This window comes from Symphalangus syndactylus, chromosome 4, assembly GCF_028878055.3.
Source record: "Symphalangus syndactylus isolate Jambi chromosome 4, NHGRI_mSymSyn1-v2.1_pri, whole genome shotgun sequence".
Lineage (NCBI taxonomy): Eukaryota > Metazoa > Chordata > Mammalia > Primates > Hylobatidae > Symphalangus > Symphalangus syndactylus.
The window spans coordinates 38,593,411-38,618,750 of record NC_072426.2 but is presented as its reverse complement, the minus strand read 5'-3'; the positions used below and the strand labels follow the sequence as shown (position 1 = coordinate 38,618,750).

General features: G+C 36.7%; 1 pseudogene; it reads left to right on the top strand.

Annotated features, from left to right (window-relative positions):
* Positions 1-20,600: 20,600 nt before the first annotated feature.
* On the top strand, positions 20,601-22,708 carry LOC129480550 (protein DBF4 homolog A-like; annotated as a pseudogene).
* The last annotated feature ends 2,632 nt before the right edge of the window (positions 22,709-25,340 follow it).

Below are 25,340 nucleotides of genomic sequence, written 5' to 3'. Positions count from 1 at the left end.
CATCACCCTTAACATTATGAATGTCAGGTTGATGTCAGTAACAAATTAGGTTCTGAATTCCAACTGTGAATCTGCCTTAAGAGGCAATTGGTCATCCTGAGAAGCAACCTGAAGAAGCACAAAGAACAATAGGAAAAAGAGGAGACCAAGCTGCATGTCTTGTCCAAGTAATTTAAACACTCAAAACCTGGGCTTTCTTTTCTATACTATTAAGAGGTTAAATTACATGATCTCTAAGGAAACTTCCACAGCTGTAGTTCAAAGAATTTCTGAATTGAAATAGCGTTTCCAACCTCTGCCAGGCCTTATCCAGTAGCCATCAAATGGTCATTAACTCTGGTTACCAGCCATTTTGTTTGTACACAGAAAACTGACCTCATTGGTGTCCCCTTGGATTTAAAATTGCTGGTGATAAACTCCCCAGAAGTAATTATTTCTGCTACACTGGTGTGCAGCTCCAATTTATGGCAATTACATACGATTAGTCACAGCTTCCTTATCCCTTTACTCTTTAGGTTTTAGCATTCAGAAAAGACGGTCATTCCAGAAAGTATGTGCACATCAGAATAAATATATCTAGGCTTCCATTAAAGAGTATCTCTCAATTTTCCCTGATAATTGTGGAGAAAGGAAGAGCTCTTGTTTTCTGTATCACTTATAAAATTGCCCATAACTCAGACTGGTAGAATTTCTGACAGAAAGAGAAATAAATGGAAAGAAAATCCTAGAGGACCTTGAAATCAATTTTATGTACCTTATTTTTAAATTACCACTGATAAATATTTCTGTTCTTTAAGGTTTCAGCTGTTATCCTATGGCTTGACTTTCTGTTTTCATTTCAGTAGATAATTGCCTGCCTCAGGATATTGTTCTTTTTTATAGAGAGAAATTTCTCATATCAGATTTTAAGTGCTTTCTGAAATTAACTCTTGGGTTTCCATATTGGCACAGTCGGGAATCATTCTCTAGTGAACGCCTATATGGAGAATGCTATAGATCTCTCCTCTTTGCTTTTTTCACCAAATATGAATATTTGTATTTGATTCTTGATGATAGTGCAGAGCTTGTTGGGAAAAAAGAAACTGCATGCACAAAATTGAAACAAGCTGTTTAGTTGTACAATGAACAAGTTATTTTCCTTCCATGTGACTAGCAATCCTGTAAAAAACATTAAACCAACACAGTTAAAGTGGCAAAGAATAGATGCTAAATAAACATCAGTTGATGAAATGAGTGAATGAATATATGAGTTATTTTCATTGACATCTTTTAAGTGATGGAACAAAACAGTGTCACCACACATGAGGCTATAACAAAAGCTATTCAGTTGCTCAAAGAAATGAACAAATTTTTTAACTTTCATTCTCTTTACTAGAATTTATAAATAAATGTAGAAGCTTTCTGGATCTTTTCAGATTGGGTATCTATAAGTTTAGAAAGTCTCCATGGGGGAAAATACTAAAGAGTATTTAAGCTAGCAGAAAGAAGTGATTCTGTAGCTGAAATAGATCTTAGAGATCATTTTAGTCCAGGAAACAAATTTAGTCCAAGGGCAAATCAATAAATGTGATACATCACATCAACAGAACAAAGGACAAAAACCGTATGATCATCTCAGTAGACACAGAAAAAGTTTTTGATAAAATTCAACATCACTTCATAATAAAAACTCTCAAAAAATTAGTCATAGAAGGAAAATACCTCAACATAATAAAGGCCATAAATGACAAACCACAGCTAACATTATACTGAATGAAAGCATAAGGCAAAGAGGTTACTTTCACCATTTCTATTGAACACCATACTGGAAGTCCTACCAGAGCAATGAGGCAACAGGAAGAAATAAATGGCATCCAAATTGGAAAAGAAGTCAAATAATCCCTTTTTGCAGACAACACAATCTCATGTATAGAAAAACCAAAAGACTCCACCAAAATTTTTTAGAACTGACAAAAGAATTTAATAAAGTTGCAGGATACAAAATTAATATACAAAAATCAGTAGCATTTCTATACACCACATTTCCACTGTCCACAGGCCATATTGGCTCAGATACACCCTGTGTTTTAAAGGTGTGATTCAAAAGCCTCTAGCCAGGGCCTGTACTTTGGTTCTCTGTCGACATCAGTATTTCCTGATGTGTTACACAAGCTGATTTTACATTTCTTACCTGCCTAGCCCTGTCATCATTGTATTTGTGACTTCTGATTTAGGACAGTGCCCTTAAGGCTGCAACAACTGAGGCTCAAAGCAGGGCCCTGAGGTAGAGCAGGGATTACAGCTAAGCCTTGCGATTGAACTCTAGTCCCAGGACATTTCCAATAAGCAGAGAGTTTACTTTTCAAACAACTGGAGAGGAAGAACTAAAACTTTAGAATGGCCCTTTCATTTTAGTCCACATTACAAATGCATATAATATTCAGAAAATATAGATCATTTAATTGCAAAGGAAATTAGGTCCAGTGGCTGTGACTAGGGTAGGAGCACACAGCCACCAAGGGTACAGCCACTTAGCTGCCAAAAGTGTTGAGTACTCCAAAAAGTACAGCCAGAAATGCCTCAGGGCAGTGTCTCAGTGGGGTTGATTTTTCCCTCTAGGAACATTTGGCAATATCAGAAGACATTTTTGGTTGTCACAACTGCAGGGTGGATGCCACTGGCATCTAGTGGGTAGAAGCCAGAGATGCTGCTGAACATCTTCTAATGCACAAGACAGCTCTCCACAACAAGGAATTATCTGGCCCAGAATGTCAATAGTGCAAGATTGAGAAACCCTGCTCTAGACAATAAAGATATAAATAAAGTCATGTATCAGAGTTCAAGTTCAAGGGACAGGGCCATATTAAGACTTCTTGAGGCCCATTTATCACATCCTACTGCCCTCTCTACCCCTCCAAAAAATAGTTTCGGTGGACACCAAAAAACTGAGTCCCAATAAATGGGCCTCTATCATTTACTAAGTTTGGCAAATTACGTAACATTCCTCATCTCAAACATTTTCCTCACTTTTTTCATCTGTAAAATAAGAGTAATAATAGTAACTTCTTTATAGGAGGATAATGACATACCATATGCAGAGTATTTGGCACATACCTGGCATTTAGTAAACCATCACTCTTTAATTTCACTTCCCCCACTCTCTCCAGGAGGACATAACTGGTATCTGAGTTTTATAGATGAGCTAACTGAGGTTCAGAGACCTCTTGGGGCATTGGTAGCAGCGTCAACTTAAGAGTGGACTGGGGTACAGTAAGGAGTAGGCATATCTCCGCCACCTCCCTCCCCACCATGCTACCATGGTTCTCTCTCTTCTCTCTTTTGCACACATAAGCACCTCACAAGTAGAGACCTTTGATTACAACATGAAAACTCTTTCCAGAACATGCTGCTCATAGCTTGTATTTTCACTTTTTAACTTTCTGTTTTCACAACAACAACCTATAGCATTGAAACCATTTCAGAACAAATAAAACTTTTAGTTTTATAAAAATTTGTAATTTCTTATTCATTATTTATATCTCTTAGTTCATGCACTACAATGTTTTATGTTGTATCAAATTTTAAATGATAGTCCTATCCCATAAGTAAATGATTAATTACAAATGGAAACACAGTTAACTTTACAGTGAAGAAACCTGGTGGGGATTCCCTTTACCAAGTGATCAAAGTTAACTCCTTGTTTCCTGATTTCATCCACTGAGGACATGTTCTCCCTTAAATTATATTCCCGCCAAACAAAGCATAACAGGAAGACATCAGGCAAACTGAAGTCAAAGGACATTCTACACAATGAATCAGGAAGGAGAATGACTATAGAGAACTTCATTGGAACCATGGATGAAGTTTCATATCAACTTGCATTACTTAATGGCATTATCTCAGTGTTAATTTTTTTATGTTGATCTTTTTACTGTAGTTATGTAAGAGAATGTATTCATTCTTGGGGCACAAAATATTTAGTGTTAAAAGCAGTGACATGCTGATAAACTAGCTCTCCAGAAAACAAGTTAATAAACAAAAGCCTTGGTTTGTAGTCTTTACATATTAATTTGTTGTCACACTGTTGATAAAGACATACCCGAGACTGGGAAGAAAAAGAGATTTAATGGACTTACAGTTCCACATGGCTGGGGAGGCCTCAGAATCATGGCAATAGGCAAAGAGAGGCACATCTAACATGGTGGCAGACAAGGCAAGAGAGCTTGTCCAGGGAAACTTGTGTTTTTTTAAAACCATCAGATCTCATGAGACTTATTCACTATCATGAGAACAGCATGGGAAAGACCCACCACCATAAGTCAGTTATCTCCCACCAGGTCCCTCTCACAACACATAGGAATTATGAGAGCTACAAGATGAGATTTGCATGGGGATGCAGAGCCAAACCATATCAATTTGCTTACTACTGTTGTATAAATTCTCCCACCATGGCTGATTTCAAGCTATTCATGAAAAAAATCACTGAATGTTGAAATGGGTAGAAAGGTGTACAATATATTTCATGTATATGTATTTATGTATATATATGTACATATAAATCTGCAAGTGTAGAAAATGAGAGATAAAGCAAATATAGTAAAAGGTTAATCAAAGAATATAAAGGGAAAAATGAGAATTCATTGTATTATTTTGAAATTTTTTGTAAATTTAAAATATCATTAAAATACTAAAATTCAAAACCATTTACATGCTTACCAAAAAATTATTTCTCCAGATCATCAGAATGTTTTGCAGTATTTTTTAAGGGAGCATTATAACTGACTATAACTGTGTGAAGGACATTCGCATGCCAAGCTTCAGGAACACTGAGTAAATCACTCAAGGTCAATGCATTTCCTCTTTTGCAGGGGGTTAAATGTTAAAGCCAATGAATATTTTGTAGGGTTGAAAACACTCTTGGGGGTCCTAAACTCTCTATTAAGACAGTACAGTACTGGCCTTCAGTTAATTCATCTCAGGCAATCATTCTACCAGCCTGGAGCTGTTTGCTGTTCCTTTACTAGAACCCCAGATGAAGAAGTTTAGGGACCACGTTTTAATTTAAAAAAACAAAAAATACCTCTTGACCATTTAAACACTGCGACCATACTTAGCACTGACAGATGTTCAGTTTGAGAAAGATGGCTGTGCACACATTCAACTAAAGGAATAACAGAATCATTGCTCACACTGGGAACACTATTTAAATTCTCTCCTTCTTTCTCTTTGCAATTGTAAGTCTCAAAGCCAGAATTTAAACTCCTTTAACTGTAGGCCAATTATTTTACACTACTTCACATGTGTCTCCAGCAGACACCAAGCTAAGGACCATTTTGGAGGATGCTACATTTGGACTTGGAGGAGGAGAAAGAACAATAATGAGGAAAGGCTAGAAAAGACTGATATTTGTCCGTTTTGTGGGAGCTAAAAGTACAGAAAAATTGAGAAATTGGCAATGAATAATACCAAGTGGAATTATAAAAGTCAGGGAATGAAGATTAGAAGAGATCATAGGATTGAGCAACTAGGCAATATTTTGGCCTCTCACAAAATAAATTTGACTAGAGCAGTAGGAACAACAGCCAGATTTAAGTGATAAGAGGATGATGAGGAAAAAGATATGGTGAGTATCAGCTATCCTTTAAAAACAGTAGCAAACAAAAGAAATTGGAAGTGACTAAAGATTAAAGGAGTAACAGTCTGTTTCTTTTCCAGATTTTTTTTTTTTTTTTTGGCCCCTTAAGCTCACCAAGTGCATCACACAAAAACTCTGTGATTGCCTACTCCTATTCACCTGAGTAATAGTGCTCCTAAAATATTCTTTAAGTTGTTTTGGTTTATTTGTGATGTGAAGCTATGCCTGTTTGACATGTGACTTTAGGGAGAAACATGACTTGGAAGAAATCAAGTAGTGCATACAAACAATTATGTATTCACAGAGTTGGAGACTACAGATGTACCTCTCGTGGGCAGTCTACTTTAGTCTCTAATTGAACAAGGACAGAGCTGCCACTACGAAGTTGGCCTATCAGATAACATCAAAATTCTACTTTTCCCCTCCACTCAGTAGAATTTACTGTCACTGACACATGGTCCTTCTGCTTATTTTCATGGACTGGCTTTTCTACTTTAGGCACCAAGAGTGGTTCATGAAGTATGAGGTTATTTGCACAGGTGGCACCAGCCTGCGTCCTTCCGTAACATCCTCCTGTGAACCACTTTAACAAGTAACCTGATTACAGCTTGATAAAAGCCACTGCCATTCCCAACCCCATATTTATACAATTATGATCATTTCATTACTAAATTAATAGTTAGTGCACTTAAGTTTCAGAAGTACTGTCAAGAGGAAGCAGTTATTACCCTGGCTTTGAAGCACTCAAACTAACAAACAAAAAACAGCAATACATTTGTAGATGAGGATTACAATAATATTCTAGAATATATGCATTTCTGCTTTGGTAACTAAAACACAAAGCTAATATTTGTAAGCAGCAAGAGTTACTTTCAGGAAAATCCTATGTCCCTCTAAAACAATACTGAGGGCCCATACCCCACCCATTTGACAACCACCATGCTCACAACTTTTCCACTGGCCACTCATCATTTTATTGCCTTCCTAAATAGAAATGCTCTTTCTCATTGTCAGACAATGTGACCAGATATTTGGATGCAAGCAAGATGGGATAATCAAACATCACGTAATTGTGGAAAAACTGTCAATCAATTTAGTTCTTACTAAAGTTTTTGTAAACCTACATCTTATAGAAATTTTGAATATTATTCTCAAAATATTACTCAGTATTATATTACACATATTAAATGCTGATGTATTGATGTATTTTTAAGTAGCTTTGTCTCATTTCTGCCTCTCTCTCTCTCTCTGTCTCTCACTCTTTCTCCCCCCTGCACATATTCTTAAAACAAATTAAGAATAATATTTGACTAACTAGTCATGAAGTTTGGGCTATGGAGGGGTTCTGGTTGGTCACACTTACTTTTTCTTCCCTTTTTGTCTTCTCTCCGGGATTATTTCTGGGTTTTGAATTAGGTTCCTAGGGCTTTCATAACAAATTACCCCAAACTGAGTGACTGAAAAAAATAAATTTATTGCCCCTCAGTTCCATTGTCTCTTGAGGGCTCTAGGGAAAAATCTGTTCCATACCTTTCTCAGCTTCTGGTTTCACCTGCAATCCTTGGTGTTTCTTGGCTCCTCTGCCTCCATCTTCATATTAAGTTCTCCCTGTATGTGTCTGCCTGTCTCCAGATTTCTCCCTATAAGGCCACCAGTCATATTAGGTCAGGGCCCAGCCTAAGGGCTTTATCTTAACTTGATTACATCTGCAAATTTGTAGATGTACCAGCCTGCAGCTAGTATTTCCAAATGAGGTCACATTCACAGGTACTTCAAGCTATCTTCAATATATCTTTTTCTGAGGAAGGATATACAATTCAACCCAAAATGTCTTTGTTCATCATAATGCAGTTAATTATGCTCACTATTTTGGTCATATCAGTACCGCTCAGTTAAAAGCCCAAATTAGTAGAGAGATCAGGTTTCTCTTTTTACACTACATGATGCCACAGGATGGTGGACATTGTGTTATATTCCACCAACTAGCTGAATATCTCAGCTATGTCGAGGTAAGCATCCAGACATCTGGAAACATCTGGGGTCATAGGTATTAATTCCATTTTTGGTCACTGGGCAGTCCTAAACCATTTTACTTTGTAATAATTATAGAGACTCAAAGTTGTATACGTTCTTAGAAGACTGATATTTGTATGAAACAAAATTACAACTTAGATCATTTGTATAGTCTTTGCTGCCCACTCATTTATTTGTTTTCACTCTTTATTTCAAAAGTAATACAGATTTATTGCAATAGGCCAAACAATATAGAGGTGTATAAAAAATTTATAATTAATCTCCTTATCCCATCTTCAATCTCATGTCTGTGAGATGATCAACACCATCCTTCTACAACTTTCTCAATGCTCATAAATAAACATAGACAAGCCTGTACATTTACATGGGATGGTTTTCATTTTTGATCAATAAAAAGAGAGTGCCATGCATATTAATTCTCAGCTCACTTTTTTCACTTAAAATATCATAATAATTTTCAAGGTCAATATGTATAGATTAAATTCATTCTTTTTAATATCACTGTAGTAGTTCCTAGTATTGCCAACCTGTGGTTTATTCCACCATTCTTCTTAAACTGGACATTCAGATCTTCTCACATACTTTTTATAGAAAACATTCTCATCCTTACCTATTCCTATAGTTATAAAATAAATTCCTAAAAGTCAAATTTATGAGTCAAAAGATATGTGCATTTTAAATTTTTAAAAAGATTGTAACAACCCCATTCTCACCAATAATGTGCCTTCTTCCCTGTACCTTCACAAACACTGGAGTTTTTGATATCCTTTATTACATAAATGAGTAAATGTTTTTCCTGTGTTTTATTTTTTCATTAGTCTTTGATGCTTATAGAGGTCACGTCACATACCACACAACAAAAACACAGACTTTTCCCAGAAAACATTTCTGTTTCTCTCTAGAGTATAGAAATTATCTTAAAATTTAAAAATTTTTAATGACTTCCTACTTGTCCTATTCATCAATGTTACTGTGCCCTGGTATGTTTCCTGCTGAAAATAAAAATTGTTTTAGTAACAAGACAGAGTTTAATTTTTTAATGAAGATTTCCAGATTTTCTAAAACTTTCTGATCTGAAAAAAATTAGTTAAACATTTTCTTGAGTTGCTTATATCAGATACAAAAAGGACATAAATATGCAAGCAGGCATATTTGATATAATGGCAATTGAAAATTTTTAAAATCTTAGAAAAAGAGCACATTAAAAAGTGTGTGTTTATGAGGTGCTTCCAAGTTAAATGAGATATTTAAGAACACTGTATAAGTGAGCCTTTTGTATTTTTTGTATGACTACAATTTCAATGTAGTTTAGCAAAGTCACAAGGAGATTTATAATTATTTTCCAAATAGCAAGCCCTAGAAAATCTAATGAAAATATAATTGAAATGTAAAATGTGCATATAAGTTTTGACTTGATATTTCAAAGCTTGTAAATATCATGTTGGGGACAAGAGATAAGTTATTTATTTCAATCTATAGATGTCTATAAGGTCATGAAAGTTATGAAAGAACTAAATAAAGATGTTTTAATGTCAGTTCGACTAAGTGTTAGCAAACTTTAATTTCTACAGCTGCCTTTGGCCATTTCTTCAGTGATAGAATGTACTAGAATTACTAAGGGAGTTAGATTTTATAAAGGTATAAGGTGGAATTATACAGAGTTGAAGAACTTTGTTATTCAGTTTTCCTTAAGAATATAGAGCCCAAGAATAGAAAATAACCAAACACTTCTTTTATTGTGAAGTCTATCTAACCTATCTAACAAACTATAGCTTGGGTTTTTTGGTTTTTTTGTTTTTTTGGTTTTTTTTGAGACAGAGTTTTGTTTGTGTTGCCCAGGATAAAGTGCAATGGCACGATTTCAGCTCACTGCAACCTCTGCCTCCCAGGTTCAAGCAATTCTCCTGCCTCAGCCTCCCGAGTAGCTGGGATTACAGGCATTCGCCACCAAGCCTGGCTAATTTTTGTATTTTTAGTAAAGACAGGGTTTCACCATGTTGGTCAGGCTGGTCTCAAACTCCTGACCTCACGTGATCCACCCGCCTTGGCCTCCCAAAATGCTGAGATTACAGGCATAAGCCACCGCACCCAGCCCAAATATAGCTTGTTTTTATGACTTGATCTTTCCCAATGATTTGATTTGTCTGGAAATGTATAGATACAGTACTTAAGGGAAAAACTATATTCTCCTCTTAGCCATTTATTTCTCCAGTGTTTCAGGGCAAAGACCTGAATGCCCAGTTTCTTCATATATAATTTGGGATGGGTAAACTTGATGCTTTAATGAATAATTTCTGAGGACTGATTAGAGAATCTAACAGTTCTTTTTATAAGTAGGTGGAATGGAATTAAGGGTTTAAAACTGCATTGCTTCCCTAATAATGAATAGTGAATGCATTCAAATAGTTAGGTACAGTGACAGTAATAGCACTGAAAATAACAATGAGTAAGTTTGATCCCATGGCCTATCCCCATGACCAGTGTCTTAGTTAGTTTGTATTGCTATAAAAGAATACCTGAGGCTGGGTAATTTATAAAGAAAAAGAGTTTATTTGGCTCATTATTCTTCAGGCTGTACAAGAAGCATGGCATTTGCATCTGCTCAGCTTCTAGTGAGATTGTCAGGCCACTTCTACTCATTACAGAGGGTGAAAGGGAGCCAGCATGTGCAGAAATCACACAGCAAGAGGGGAAGCAAGAGAGGGGAGGTGCCAGGCTCTTTTAACAACCAGCTCTCCTGGGATCTAATAGAGTAAGAATTCATTCACACCCCCATCCCAGGGAAGGCATTCATCTACTCAAGATGGATCTGCACCCAAGACCCCAACACCTCCCATTAAGCCCCACCTCCAACATCAGGGATCACATTTCAACATGAGATTCAGAGCAGTCAAATAAACTGTACAGGGTATGTAGTTAAGTTAAAAATAAAAGAAGAAAAAGGAAAGACCAAAAATAAAAGTTTATGTCCAGCTCTCAGCTCTGGGTCCTTATGTGGGTCAGCTTTATTCTCGCAGCTGAAACCCATTCAGGGGGCAGTTTAAGACCTGTAGAACAAGCAACTCCAGCAGGAGATACAGATGAGGAGAGAGAGTTCCTTTCACAGAATTTCCAGCAAACTTATTTTTTTGGTTTTTTCGTTTTTTTTTTTACCATTTAGCCTGAATTGAGTCTCTTCCTCTATCACTGTGGCTAGGAGATAGGACATACCCAGTGGCTTAAGCCAGCCAGCCCCTACCCCTGGAATTGGCTGCAAGGGCAAGTCCATTGAAACTGAAAGGGTAAGAATGGAGTAGGCTTGACCATTTTGTGACCAAACTATGATTTCTGAGCTCAAGACAAAAAATTTAAAAAATTATGGCAAATTTGAAAATATATGTATTTTTATGTCTATTCTTCACCCTAACTTTTATATATATTTCGTCTCTAAAATTAACTCTCTTACTGGTTGTTTCTCATCTTTCCAATTTCCTGAACTTTATTTTACCTTGGATGAGCTTTCATGAAAGGCAGAGTTCTCTGTAAGATGAACAAAAGGTATTAATGCATTTTCCAAAGCAAGAAATTTACCATGGACCCTCAGTTAAAATTTCAGCACCAAAAAAAGTCTTTTATTGAAAACAAAAATTACTTAAATTACTTAAAATTACAAAAATTACTTAAATTTTTGTTTTGTAGGAGATAACATCCACTCACCCTGGTTATGGGCCTGTGTGCATACCTAAGGGAAATTAGGCCCCAGTCAGTGAAAAGAAATGTACTTACCTAGTTTCTCTAGTTGATTTTAATTTTGTTTCTGTGAGAGTTTGTGATTGTAAATTTAAAGGATCTCAATGGTTGATGAACCTTCCTTTTGATTCTTCCAAACCTGGCACTGCTGCCTGGAAAACATTTGGCCATCCACCCACCATCTACAACCAGGGCCCCAACAGCTGCATTTTGCAATGTTACACAGCAGTAAAATGCAAAGGTTCATGCAGTATACCATTGGCTAACATATTGGGATCATGTGGCCCAGTTATACAGTCCATTTAAAAACCTCAACCATTTACACCCATATTAGCCTTAATGTCTACCCTCTTCACCCCACCTCCTCCCTAGCACAGCCCTGCTATGATTTACAGCTCACCCCAGGGAGCCTGGCCATTATTTACTTCTTTGTATCTGCAACTGCATTCTTCCAGCAGCCTTCTTCACCAGGATGTCATTGTTGTGCTGTAGGTGCATGCTAATACTAAGGATGGGGATACCTTTGAGACATCTCACTTACTTAGAGCTAGTTAAATTAGGCTTAAGTAGGGGTCTCTCTTGAATCTCTAAGACTTCTTTGCTAAGGTGACTCCTATTTCTCTGGGGTTTGTTCTCATCAATGAAAGAATACTTGTCATAAGCTGAGTTGAACAAGTAGCAATGCAGGAGCCAGGATGGAACCACCTAGTATCTAGTTTGATCTTATTTTAGTCATCTAACCCAGTTAACATATGAACAAAAACTTGATCATTTCCATATTGTAGCTTTTAGATAGCAGCAAAGGCAGATAGTGAGAGAAGCCTGAAAGCTATGAAGCCAATATAAATTTAATAGGTCAAAACAAATTTCTTAGCACTTGTTGTTCTTTAAAGACTCTTAGCAAGCAATCCCTCTTCTTCCCAGGGGACTTTAAGGCAGCCATTCCTGGATTATTTGGATATTTCATGGTCTTTTACCCACTACTCAACAAGTATAATAAAGCACAGCATCCATTTATTCTAATAGTAATAAAAAGCATGGATCCGTGCTTTGTGAGACTTGAATTCCAAACAGAAGTGTTTTGTAGAAATTTAATACTCATAAAGCTGATTTCTACATATTGATTTTATGTGAACTTCAAAGGGCATAAAAAACACAAACTGGAATTTTAAAGAGACCCACTAGGTGGTATGAATCAAATCCAAAAGATTTAGAAGAGATGGCTGTTTTTGTTTTGTGTTGTTTTGTTTTTTTCAGCATTCTCAGAAGAAGGCAAGTTCCTCTGAAGCAAAGACTGTTGTTATCCCATTCTAGGACATTGCACCCCCATAATATTTAAGTGCAACTAGACTTGCAAGGATCTTGGAGAGAAGGAGTATTTTACTAGTCACAGGAATAAGTTTCTTTTCTTTTGGGCTAGATTTTTTTTCTTACCCTAGTGACAGCAGCAGCAATAATGATGTCAATAATAGCTAAGGCACATTGAGCATTGAGCTTCATGCTGGACATCATGACAGCATGTGCACCATCTTTATTTACATGGACAATCTGAAATCTCTTCGCAACTCTATGATGCATTTACTTCCATTATCTCCATTTTACACAGAAGTTATTTGAGGCAATAAGAGGTTAAATAATTTCCTCAAGTCCATGCAGCTAATAAGCAGCAGATCTGGGATTTGAACCCAGGCCTCACCTGCATCTGAATCCAGAGTTCATTTTCTTCCACTGGGAATTAACATCTTACACTATTTTTTCATCTTTCCCTGATAAAAACGTTAGCATCAGGGCTAATCTCCTGATATGTGAAGACTCTTTGGGAAGCAACAATTTTTATTGGCAGACACCTTCATTTGCTTTTCCAATGTGTCTTCTTTGGAACATTCTCCAGAATATCGGGAAAGTATGTGTTTATTCACTTTTGGTCACAATCGGTGTATTAAAATGGTAAGAGTGTTTGGAAACATTTCTTGGGAATTGTTTAAATCTCTAAGGACTATTTAAAATAATTTCTAAATAAGAACCAAAAAATTAGATAATAATTTAACTGTGTTGGTCTTTCTGCTCATAATTAGATGACAGGTTTAGTTGTTTCTTGACACTGTTCCTAGTTCTTGGTAGTAAAATTTTGTTCTCCTAATAAAATGAAGAAAGGACAAACTCCTCATTGAATGCTCTAGTAGCTTTTCCTGTTCCTGTAGATGGAGTCTAAATCTTTATTTCAAAGTGGAAGATTATAAAGTGGCAAGGAAGGTATAGTGGGCATAGGCAGTGTCTACTTTGAGGTAAGCTAGAATTCAGCCTTAGTTTAAGTCCCTCCCTTAATTGTAGAAGGGGCAACTATGAGTGACCCTTTTTAGGCATGCAGATGTGTATTTTGCCTGGAAACATAAAGTGGGAGTATCTTTGGTAGAATTGTGCTCTCACTGAGCCTTTTTTTCAAAGTACACATTTAGTGTAGTGTTTCGTACAAGGAAATCTTTAAGACTGAGTGATTCCAATTTTGGAGAATGTATTGCTAAACATTACAGAGGCCCTACCCTACAGATGGTGATGAATGTGTTTCTGAAATGGTATGGAAGTTGGTATTCTAATGCATCCCAGGGAAACAGGAGTCTGAACTCCAAAAAATAGTGGTGACATGAACACAAGGTCTCCTATCTGTAGGGGAGAAGTGAAGCTTGGCTCCTAATCCAGGGCTAAGGATAGAGGTAGTTAATACAAGACTCATAAAGAGTCATGGCAAATACATGTTTAGTGAATTTCACATTCAATTTCACATTTTCTTGTTGCAACTGGCTTATCTTATGCTCAAGTCTTGAGATTTAAAAATGTTAACTTTGCTTTGGATTAATAAAGGAAAGCTGTGTCCAAGCTTGGGGAAGGTAGAAAGATTCCTAGAAAAGTCACAAGTCAGAGCTGCCTGAGGCAGTTGTATGGGACCAGTGATGGCAAGCAACAGCAAATTGAAAATGGAATAGACCTGTCTATCCCTAGGAATTGCCTAGATATGTGTACTTTTCCTGTCTATCACAGTAATCCCACTTCTAAGTGGGGGAATGTCTGAGGGTTCAGATAAAACACTTGACAAGGCTGAAGTCTGTATGCTGTCCATACTGTTTGCATCCCTGTGGAAAGGGAACCTATTATTATCTGCTGTGGACTCTCTTGCTTGTGACAACACAGTCACAAGAACTGGCTGGAGGATAGGTCATGCAAAGGGAAGGGAGAGTATGGTATTCTCTTTTCCATCTGAGTGACTCTCCTTTTACTGGTCTTAAAGTTGAAGAATAATTCATCAGTGAGTAATAATAACATCCTGCACTTATATAAATTGTTAAACTGTCATTTTTTAAAAAACTATCATCTGTTAGGACTCACTAATTGTTGTTAAGGCACTAAATGCTTCACACAAATTATTTAAACTCCATAGCAACTTCGTGAGGTAGACCCTATCATTATCTCTGTTTTACAGATGGGAAACTGAGACTCAGAGATATAAACCAATTGAAACCAGCCTAATTATTCCATATAACTGATGTTTATGGTTTCTTTTGAATAAACATAGAAATTCATCCTCCCGATCTTAAAGCTTGAGAAATTTACCATTGTCTTATCTGAATCCCTTTCTATGGAAACCAAACATCAGGCCTCCCAGAAAGTATCAAGGAACTGATACTTACAAGATCACTGCATCTGGACAATGAGGAGTCAGGCCCTTCACCCATGATGATTGCCTAACCAACCAACTGCTTCTTGTCGACCAACTCATCTTCCTTACCCCTCCCTAGTTCCCATTTTCCTACATGTACTTACATTTCTGTTATATAAACCCCTAATTTGAGTCAGTAAGGGAGACGGATTTGAGACTGATCTCCCATCTCCTTGTCTGTAGCACCCAAATATAACCATCAGCCCTGGAAATACACATTGTTTCAGTGATTGGCGTTCTGTGCTGGGAGCAGCAAGACCTAGACCAACCCCTGGTGTTTCGGTAACATACTGTACCCAAGGTCACACAACCAAGAGGTAACAAAGCCCATTTGACTCAAGAGAGTGAGCTCATCCTCACTATACTATCCTGCCTCTTGCTTCACAAAGCACTTCTCAATCTAGAAAATGTGTTTGATTCTCATTAGTGGCCTGTAATGGAAATAGGAAATGTGTGATTATTCTCCATAGTTCATAAAAGGACATTGATGTTCAGAAAAGCTATATTACTTATCCTAACTTGCCTAATGAATTGTTAGCAGAGAAAGGACTAGAACTCTATTCTCTTGACTCCTGGTACTATGTTTTCCCACTCCCTTACAAATAAGTGCAGTGACATTAATTAGGTACTTACATGAAAGTGACTTTGCTGGTTCATATTAAAGAGAACTGAACAAAACATGGTCCTGACCTGCAAGAAACTTACAATCTCAGGACAGATATGTAACCATTTCTAATTTTGTTCAACAAATGTTTGCTGACCATTGAATATATGCCAGACACCAGACCAGGTGCTGAGAAGGAGAGATAATAAGAAGCAGATGCTTCCCTCTCCAAGCTCACAGTGTAGGGAAGGAGGTGGGTGTAAGAATAATGTTGATACTGTGGAACAGGGATTATGGGGAGGGAGAAGTTCTTTACTCTGCCTTGGCGGAGTAGGGCGAATCGTGTATTCAGAGAATCTTCACAGAGGGGTGACACACAAGGAGCACTTAGGTGGGTAAATAGGAATTTTACACTTAAGGAAGGCAGAAAAGGTATCCTAGAAATCAAGCTGCATCTGTGAAGGCCCAGGAGAAGAAAAAAACAAGTGCAGACCATCTGGAGAATGGATCAATACTAGTAGAGCGTGACCTGCTAAGGAACAAGAGGGGAAAGGGGAGAATGGGAAAGGCAGGCAGAAGCCAGGATGTGAAGAGTCTTCATTAATCTGTTACAGAGTTCGGTAAGGGATACCTGGTTGCCAACGGCAAAAAATGCAAGTGCCAGAAAGGATGAGGTGTTTGAAATATGTAGGAAAGACTCCTTCATAATCTTAAGAGCAATTTTTCATTCCCAAAATACAAAGCTGCTAGTTTATATTTTTTAAACTCTCAGCAGACAAAGTCTTTCATTCTAACCAGAATCAACTGACCAATGGGTCTGGGTCATGGGATTATCATAATCCACATCTGTGAATATTTTCCAGGTTTATATTGTGATGTCTACATTTGAACTAATTTGCTGTGCATCATCTGTTTAAAAACTATTTTCACAGGTGGCTGGCTGCCTGTCAGATGCCTCACACTTTGTCACGCGCACTGCAAGATTTAAAAAGGAAAAGCTTTTAAGAGTGTATTTTTTTAGTGTGTTTGTATAAGGAAGTGAAAATAATTATTGCCAAAGAACACAGTGAAATACTTTTATTAAATATGTGTAGAATGGTATGGAGGCGTAGCAGCAGTGAGTGTGTGGGTGAGAGAGACATGCAGGGACGGTTACAATTAAGAAAGGAAAGATGAACTAGCATTCTCTATTCTGATTGCTACAAATGCCTTACCTGCCCTCATTTTCCGCCTCAGAAAAGTAATTAGAAGCCTGGCTAATAATAGTTATTGGATTATATTTGGCTGTTTTGTATGATATGAAGGAATGGAGAGAAAGAGTATGTGTGCACACATGCATTCCAGCATATGAATGTGTGTGTTTGTGTGCACGCAGGTACACGCATGCACATTTGTATGTATGTGTAGGCAGTAAAAAGCTCTGGCCTGCAAATTCTACCAGCCAAATGATGTTTGTAGAATTTTTTCCCACCCCACCAACTAATTATCCAAACACTAATGAGAATGTTGAACATAGCAAAATGGTTTATTTCCAGAGAAAAAGAAAGGGTATAACAACCTAACACTTACTATACATAATGATTGGAGAGGAGAAAAAGAAAACCTGCCAGTGAAGAAATCTTCTTTTGCACAGGAAAGTAGAGAAATTCAACTTGATTATTTCCAGAATATGAACTAACCTGGGAGATGAGATCCTATTTCCTGACTTAGGGTTTTCCATGGTCCATCACCCACCGCGGCCTCATGGACAATAAGTGATTTTTGTTTTCTTCAGGGAAGAACAAGTAGGTGGTTGATTTAGACACTGTTGGGTTGGTTCAATTTTCAGAGCAAGTGATTTATCGTAGATCTTTCAGAATTGCTCTTTTAATAAGTTTTGTTTTGTTTTTTTAAGGAATGACAGTGATAACTGGGATTTCTTGTCCTCTGAGCAAGTAGATAAAAATTCCCAAAGGGTAAGTAACAACAGCTTTCCTTGTCTCATTTGTGCCTAGGAAAAAAAAGTTTTCTATCCTGCTAAAATCTAACAAGGACACAGAGCTGCAGTGTTGTTTTGTTCCCTTTGAAGGTCAGTCTGCAACAAGGTTGGCACCCAGGAAGCAATTCAATTCTGTTTAGGGATTGTATCTGGTAATTACACTTTCCTTAAATCTATGCCTGAGTTGTAAATCGAGAAGAAAACCTTCCAGCAGCCACCCCATGATCTTTTTTAAAAGGGCAATTCCAAAAAAAGTTCAAGAACCTTCAAGGTGCAGGCAATTCTTTGATATTTAGGAGGATTGTGATTAAAAGTCATTAGATTTAATTATGTGGAAATTAGGATTTGTCCTTTAAAAAAACAAAACGAAGTAAAATCATTCATACTGTGCCCTTTGTACTGGATGGACTTGTGAATATGCATAAAGCAGGGTAGTTGTGCTTAATTTTTTAAGGCTGTTTTTTCACTGTTTCTAGGAGAGAAAATGAAACCAAGTCGTTTTTTAGGAATAAATAAATGCATTTTTAACCTCATGGATTGAAAATTAAATATGTAAATTTTATTTCAACATCCCTAAGACTCTTGGCAAATGTTGAAGCATACTGGGGAGAGATATATTAAAATTCCACAGAAAAGGACAGAATCAAATGTACATCCCCAATGAACTCTGCTCTTTTAGGGCATATTCTCCCTTAGTACTCTATTATTGATCTGGAGAAACCCCTAACATGGTACCCGTAACCAAATACCTCACGCATAACATCTCTTCATTCTCCTTCACCTTGCAGATGTTGTTAATCAGTCACAGGACTCATTTGTGGTGAGTCCGGAACATTACTTCAGGATTCTTTTCAACACAATATTGCACACGTCTCTATAAAGCCACTGGGGCTAGAACTTGAAATTTTAAAAATCTGCTTTTCTGTGTTAGACCCTTCATGAACTTGGCCCATTTCCACAGCTCCCTGACATGCTATTGCAAGTAAATGTGTACACCATAGTTATGGGACTAAAGGAAGGGCTTGGAGTATTCACTGTAGTGGTTAAAAAAAAAAAAGACCTTTAAATTGGCTGTGGCTGGTTTTCCATAGGTGGTGAGCACACCTCTGTTCTTTAATTCCATTCTACCCAGGACAAACCCCTCATTTAATTAGTTACTTCTGTATCCTTCCCTTGGTTGCTTTTCTTCCCACATTCCCTTCCTTTCAGTATTCACAGGAAGACCTAGAATTTCAAGGTCTGCCATTCCTTAGAAGTATATGAGTGCCCCTAGAGGAAAACTAAACAAGTTAGAGAAATCAGCAAAACACACTACTATTCTGGAGCCTGTATTTTATGATAATCTACTGGATCAAACTTAAAATGATGGCATTTTACATTTACTTAGCATGAAAGCTTGGCTGGAGCCACTTTTGTACAGACATTGAACTTCGATAATCTTGTAATATGATTTAGGGAATAGTTACGTTAAGATGGCAAACCTATTCTCTAATTGAGTAGAATGTGTCTGAAAAATCAAGTTTCTAAGATGGGGCATTTCGTGGCAATGGAAAACAGATTAGCATTTCCCTGGTGCCATTTATGTATTTTATTAATTATCCAGTAAAACCATAAAAATGTCTTCATCATGAAAACCATTAGTGCCATTTTGCTACCTCAAGTTTGTATAAAAAGTGGGTTGATCTTTCCATAAAGAACTCAAAACTTCTATGTATTTCCTGATTGTACTGCATGATACAGTGAGAAAACAGAAATATAATACTAGCAAAAATTTAGTCTCTAAAGAATTTCTAGCACATAACTAATCTGGAAGAAGTTGAGCTTGTTTTATTGTTTCTTCCTATTATTAATTTATGATAAAGTACAGTACATTTGTTAGAGAGCTTCCTTTTTCATCTGAAACCTCTCGTTTACTTCATTCACCTTTTAATATGCTAGTACCGATTGTGTCCATAATAGCACAAAAGAGCTCATGCATCTGCCGTGAAAAACTATATTTTAAACGTATTTAAATGATTTTCATTCTTATAATAGTTCTTACATTATTTCAAAGTAAAGAAAATAGTTTGAGCACTTAAATATAACTCCATCAAGGCCAAAGGGCAACTTGCAGCAGTCATTGTTGAGTAGAGATGAGCAAATGCTACTGAGGCAAAAACCTCTTTGCCTTCAGACTATGAGCCAGAGCTGGTGAATGATAATAAGGTGTTAGTGCTCCCCAAAATAAGAAGTAATGCTTCTTAGAGTTGCTGAATTCTTCTTAGTAATGCTGAAGTGCTTACTTAGAATTTTTCCCTGAAACAGAGCTTGAGACAAGGTTAAACCCCTCTGTTGTATCTGGGTGTAGATTTTTAAAGATCCAATGAAACAATTAGATAATGTTTGCTAAGAGTTAAACTGTTGATATGATTAGGTCGTTGGCAACTAATTTTGTTGTCCCCTTAGTTCCAGTAACCAAGAAATATTTGAGTATGAGGAGGGAAAGTATTAAGAAAAAAGGGATATTGTTCTTTTTCTCAAAGAGTTTGGAGTCTTATATGAATTTTTCAAGATAAATCTCAGAATGTTCATTCACAGATATTTCTGGAGACATGGAAAATGACGAGGATACAGATAATGCTCACTTGCCAGGAGGAGATGTTTATACATTTCAAAAATTGCCAATGGGGGATATTATTTAAATAAAGTCTGATGTGCAATATTTTCGTTTTAACCCTGGAGTAAGATTGGGAGATCTATTTAATTTTAATACTGCAAATATTGCTTTATGCTAAGGCAGAAAATCTAAACCATTGAATTTCTTTCTTATATAAAATAGCAAAGATTTTTTCCTTGTTTATAGTCTATGTTAAGAATTTGACGGCGCGCGTATCGGAGCCGCGGCCGCGTGACGCGTTTTCAAATCTCCAACTGCCACAGCCAACTCGTTTGTGCTTTGCGCCATCCTCCTCCGCGCCTTGGAGCCGGATCTGGCCCCGGAAACCCGACCCGCAGATGCGGTACCTCTACTGCGTAGAGGCCGTAGCCGGTGGAAGGAGAGAGGCGGCCGTCCTGTCAACATGCCTGGGGAAGCCGTGCTTTCGTGGCTGCCCGGCGCGACCCTTTCTCCGGACCCAGTATGTAGGTGCCGGGCTACTGCCATGAACTCCGGAGCCATGAGGATCCACAGTAAAGGACATTTTCAGGGTGGAATCCAAGTCAAAAATGAAAAAAACAGACCATCTTTGAAATCTCTGAAAACTGATAACAGGCCAGAAAAATCCAAATGTAAGCCACTTTGGGGAAAAGTATTTTACCTTGACTTACCTTCTGTCACCATATCTGAAAAACTGCAGAAGGACATTAAGGATCTGGGAGGGCGAGTTGAAGAATTTCTCAGCAAAGATATCAGTTATCTTATTTCAAATAAGAAGGAAGCTAAATTTGCACAAACCTTGGGTCGAATTTCTCCTGTACCAAGTCCAGAATCTGCAAATACTGCAGAAACCACTTCACCTCATCCCAGCCATAATGGAAGTTCCTTAAAGTCACCAGACACAGTGTGTTTAAGCAGAGGAAAATTATTAGTTGAAAAAGCTATCAAGGACCATGATTTTATTCCTTCAAATAGTATATTATCAAATGCCTTGTCATGGGGAGTAAAAATTCTTCATATTGATGACATTAGATACTACACATTGAACAAAAGAAAAAAGAGTTGTATTTACTCAAGAAATCAAGTACTTCAGTAAGAGATGGGGGCAAAAGAATTGGTAGTGGTGCACAAAAAACAAGAACAGGAAGACTCAAAAGGCCTTTTGTAAAGGTGGAAGATATGAGCCAAATTTATAGGCCATTTTATCTTCAGCTGACCAATATGCCTTTTATAAATTATTCTATTCAGAAGCCCTCCAGTCCATTTGATGTAGACAAGCCATCTAGTATGCAAAAGCAAACTCAGGTTAAACTAAGAATCCAAACAGATGGCGATAAGTATGGTGGAACCTCAATTCAACTCCAGTTGAAAGAGAAGAAGAGAAAAGGATATTGTGAATGTTGCTTGCAGAAATATGAAGATCTAGAAACTAATAAAATACAGTGTTGGATCCCTTTCTCCTGTTTCTGCAAGTGTCCTGAAAAAGACTGAACAAAAGGAAAAAGTGGAATTGTAACATATTTCTCAGAAAGATTGCCGGGAAGATGATATAACGGTGATGGAGCAGAATTTCCTGTATCAAGAGACCCAGGAAACTGAAAAGAAGCTTCTGTTTATTTCAGAGCCCATCCCCCACCCTTCAAATGCATTGAGAGGGCTCAATGAGAAAATGAGTAATAAATGTTCCATGTTAAGTACAGCTGAAAATGACATAAGACAGAATTTTACACAGCTACCTCTACATAAAAACAAACAGGAATGCATTCTTGACATTTCCGAACACACATTAAGTGAAAATGACTTAGAAGAACTAAGGGTAGATCACTATAAATGTAACATACAGGCATCTGTACATGTTTCTGATTTCAGTACAGATAATAGTGCATCTCAACCAAAACAAAAGTCAGATACTGTGCTTTTTCCAGCAAAGGATCTGAAGGAAAAGGACCTTCATTCAATATTTACTTATGATTCTGGTCTGATAACAATAAACAGTTCACAAAAGCACCTAACTGTTCAGGCAAAGGCTCCATCCCATACTCCTGAGGAACCCAATGAATGTGACATCAAGAATATGGATAGTTTACCTTCTGGTAAAATACATCGAAAAGTGAAAATATTATTAGGACAAAATAGAAAAGAAAATCTGGAACCAAATGCTGAATTTGATAAAAGAACTGAATTTATTACACAAGAAGAAAACAGAATTTGTAGTTCACCAGTACAGTCTTTACTAGACTTGTTTTAGACTAGTGAAGAGAAATCAATTTTTGGGTTTCACAAGCTACATGGAAAAGAGTGGTATATGCAACGTTTTAGATATTTGGGAAGAGGAAAATTCGGATAATCTGTTAACAGCGTTTTTCTCGTCCCCTTCAACTTCTATATTTACTGGCTTTTAGAATTTAAAAAATGCATACTTTTCAGAAGTGATAAGGATCATTGAAATTTTTATAAATATGTATAGAAATTCTTAGGATTTTTTTTACCAGCTTTGTTTACAGACCCAAATGTAAATATTAAAAATAAACGTTTGCAATTTTCTACAGAATTGAATGCCTGTTATAGAAAAATTACAGAATAAACTTGTGACTGGTCTTATTCTACATTAAAAAAAAGAATTTGACACAAATAAATGGAAAGATGTCCTGTGTTCATGAATTGGAAGACAATATATTTAAGATGTCAATGCTACCCAAAACAATCTATAAATTTAATGCAATCCCTATCAAGATCCCAGTAGTGGCTTTTGGTAGAAATAGAAAAATTTATCCTAAAATTCATATGGAACCTCAAGGGACCTCAAATAGCCAAACAATCTTGAAAAAGCATAACAAAATTGAATGTCATAATTCCTGATTTCAAAACTTATTACAAAGATTCAGTAGTCAAAACAATGTGGTACTGGTATAAAGACAGACATATAGACCAATGAAAATAGAATCAAGAACCCAGAAATAAACCCTCACATGTACAGTCAAATGATTTTTGACAAGAGTACCAAGACCATTCAATGGATATTCTCTTCAACAAATGATACTGGGAAAAGCGAATATCCATATGCAAAAGAATGAAGTTGAACCCTTACCTTAAGCTATGTATAAAAAAAAAATTCAAAATGGACTACAAACCTAAGAGTAAAACTATAAAACTCTTAGAAGAAAACATATGGGATTGGATTTGGCAATAATTTCTTAAATATGACACTAAAAGCATAGACCACAACAGTAAAAATAGATAAGTTGGACTATGCCAAAATTTAACATTGATGTGCATCAAAGGATAAAATCAACAGAGAAAAGGCAGCCTACAGAATGGGAGAAAATACTTTCAGATCATATACCTGACAAGTGGTTCATATCCACGTCGATAAAGGACTCCTACAACTCAACAACAAAAATAAAAACAGCCTAATCAGAAAATGGGCAAATCACTTGAATAGACATTTCTTCAAAGAAGATATACAAACGACCAAAAAGCACACGAAGGGATGCTCGGCACGACCAATCATTAGGGAAATCACAAAATAAAAAAATTACAATGAAATACCACCTCACATTCCCCGTAGTGGCTAATATTTGAAAAGAAAAGAACGAGTTTTGACAAGGATGTGGAGAAATTGGAACACTTGTACACTATTGATAGAAATGTAAATATAAAATGGTACAGCTGCTATGGAAAGCAGTATGGCAACTCCTCAAAAGAATAAAAATAGAGTTACCATATGATCCAGCAGCTCTACTTCTGGACATATACCCAAAAGAATTGAAAGCAGAGTTTCAAAGACATATTGCACATCTATTATTCACAATAGCCAAAAGGTGAAAGCAACATAAGTGTCCACCAACAGATGAATGGATAAACAAAATGTGGTATGGACATGCAATGGAATATTATTCAGCCTTAAAAAAGGAGGAAAATTTTTACACATGCTACAACATGAATGACACTTGAGGATACTATGCTAAGAGAAATAAGCCAGTCAAAGAAAGACACATACTATATGACTCCACCTATATAAGGTACCTACAGTAGTCAAATTTGTAGAGATAGAAAACAGAATGGTGGTTACCAAGAGCTTGAAGGTGAGGGAAGAATGAGCATTTATTGTTTAATGAGCATGGCATTTAGTTTTGCAAGATGAAAAGAGTTCCGAAGACTGGTTGTACAACAATGAATGTACTTAACACTACTAAACTGTACAGTTAAAAATGATTAAGGTAACAAATTATATGTTATGTGTATTTTACCACAACTTTAAAAAAAAAAGAATTTGAGAACTTCCTGTATACTAAGAATTAGGCCTTGGGGTTTATAGGTCAAGGATTCCTTTCCCTGTCTCTTACTATATACTCCATTTCAGACTATGGTTCCTAAAGTAATCTTCATATGCAGGGTATTCATCTTGTATTCTAGTCTCTGATAGTCAAGAATGTATCCCATAAACTAAAGAGAAGTTAATTCCTCTATTAATTGAGAACAAGCAAAAATGGACAGCTTAACTGAGTCCTGCCAAAATTACTGACTAATGAAATCATGAGCTATAATAAATATCACAGGTATACTTTGTTATGAAGCAGTAGATAACCAGAACAACTGATTTAAGAATTTAGGTTGTGAAATCCTCCCCCTTTCCCTCCAGTAGAAGTGACTGGAATTAGATGATAGAGGAGCAAACAGAAATGTAACTGTAGATTGATGTCAGAATGAAAATGAATTTGGAAAAAATTAAGCTCTTCTCATTTCAGCATAAATTTAGACACTTATATTCTAGAAAGTGATGATCACATGGAAGAGGACCAGCTAAGCACTGACTGTATACAACAATTTATTTCATATGGGGAAATATTAGAAAGGAAATGGGAATTATCACTAGCTTTTGCTTGTAATTGCATGCTCTGTGCTCATATTTTGCCTATAATACCTAACACTATCTTATGTACCTCTGCCACCTGCCCATCATTTACTGAGTCATCTCATGAAGTTGAACTAAGTAATGGGAATTAAAGACCAGGCATGGTGGCTCACACCTGT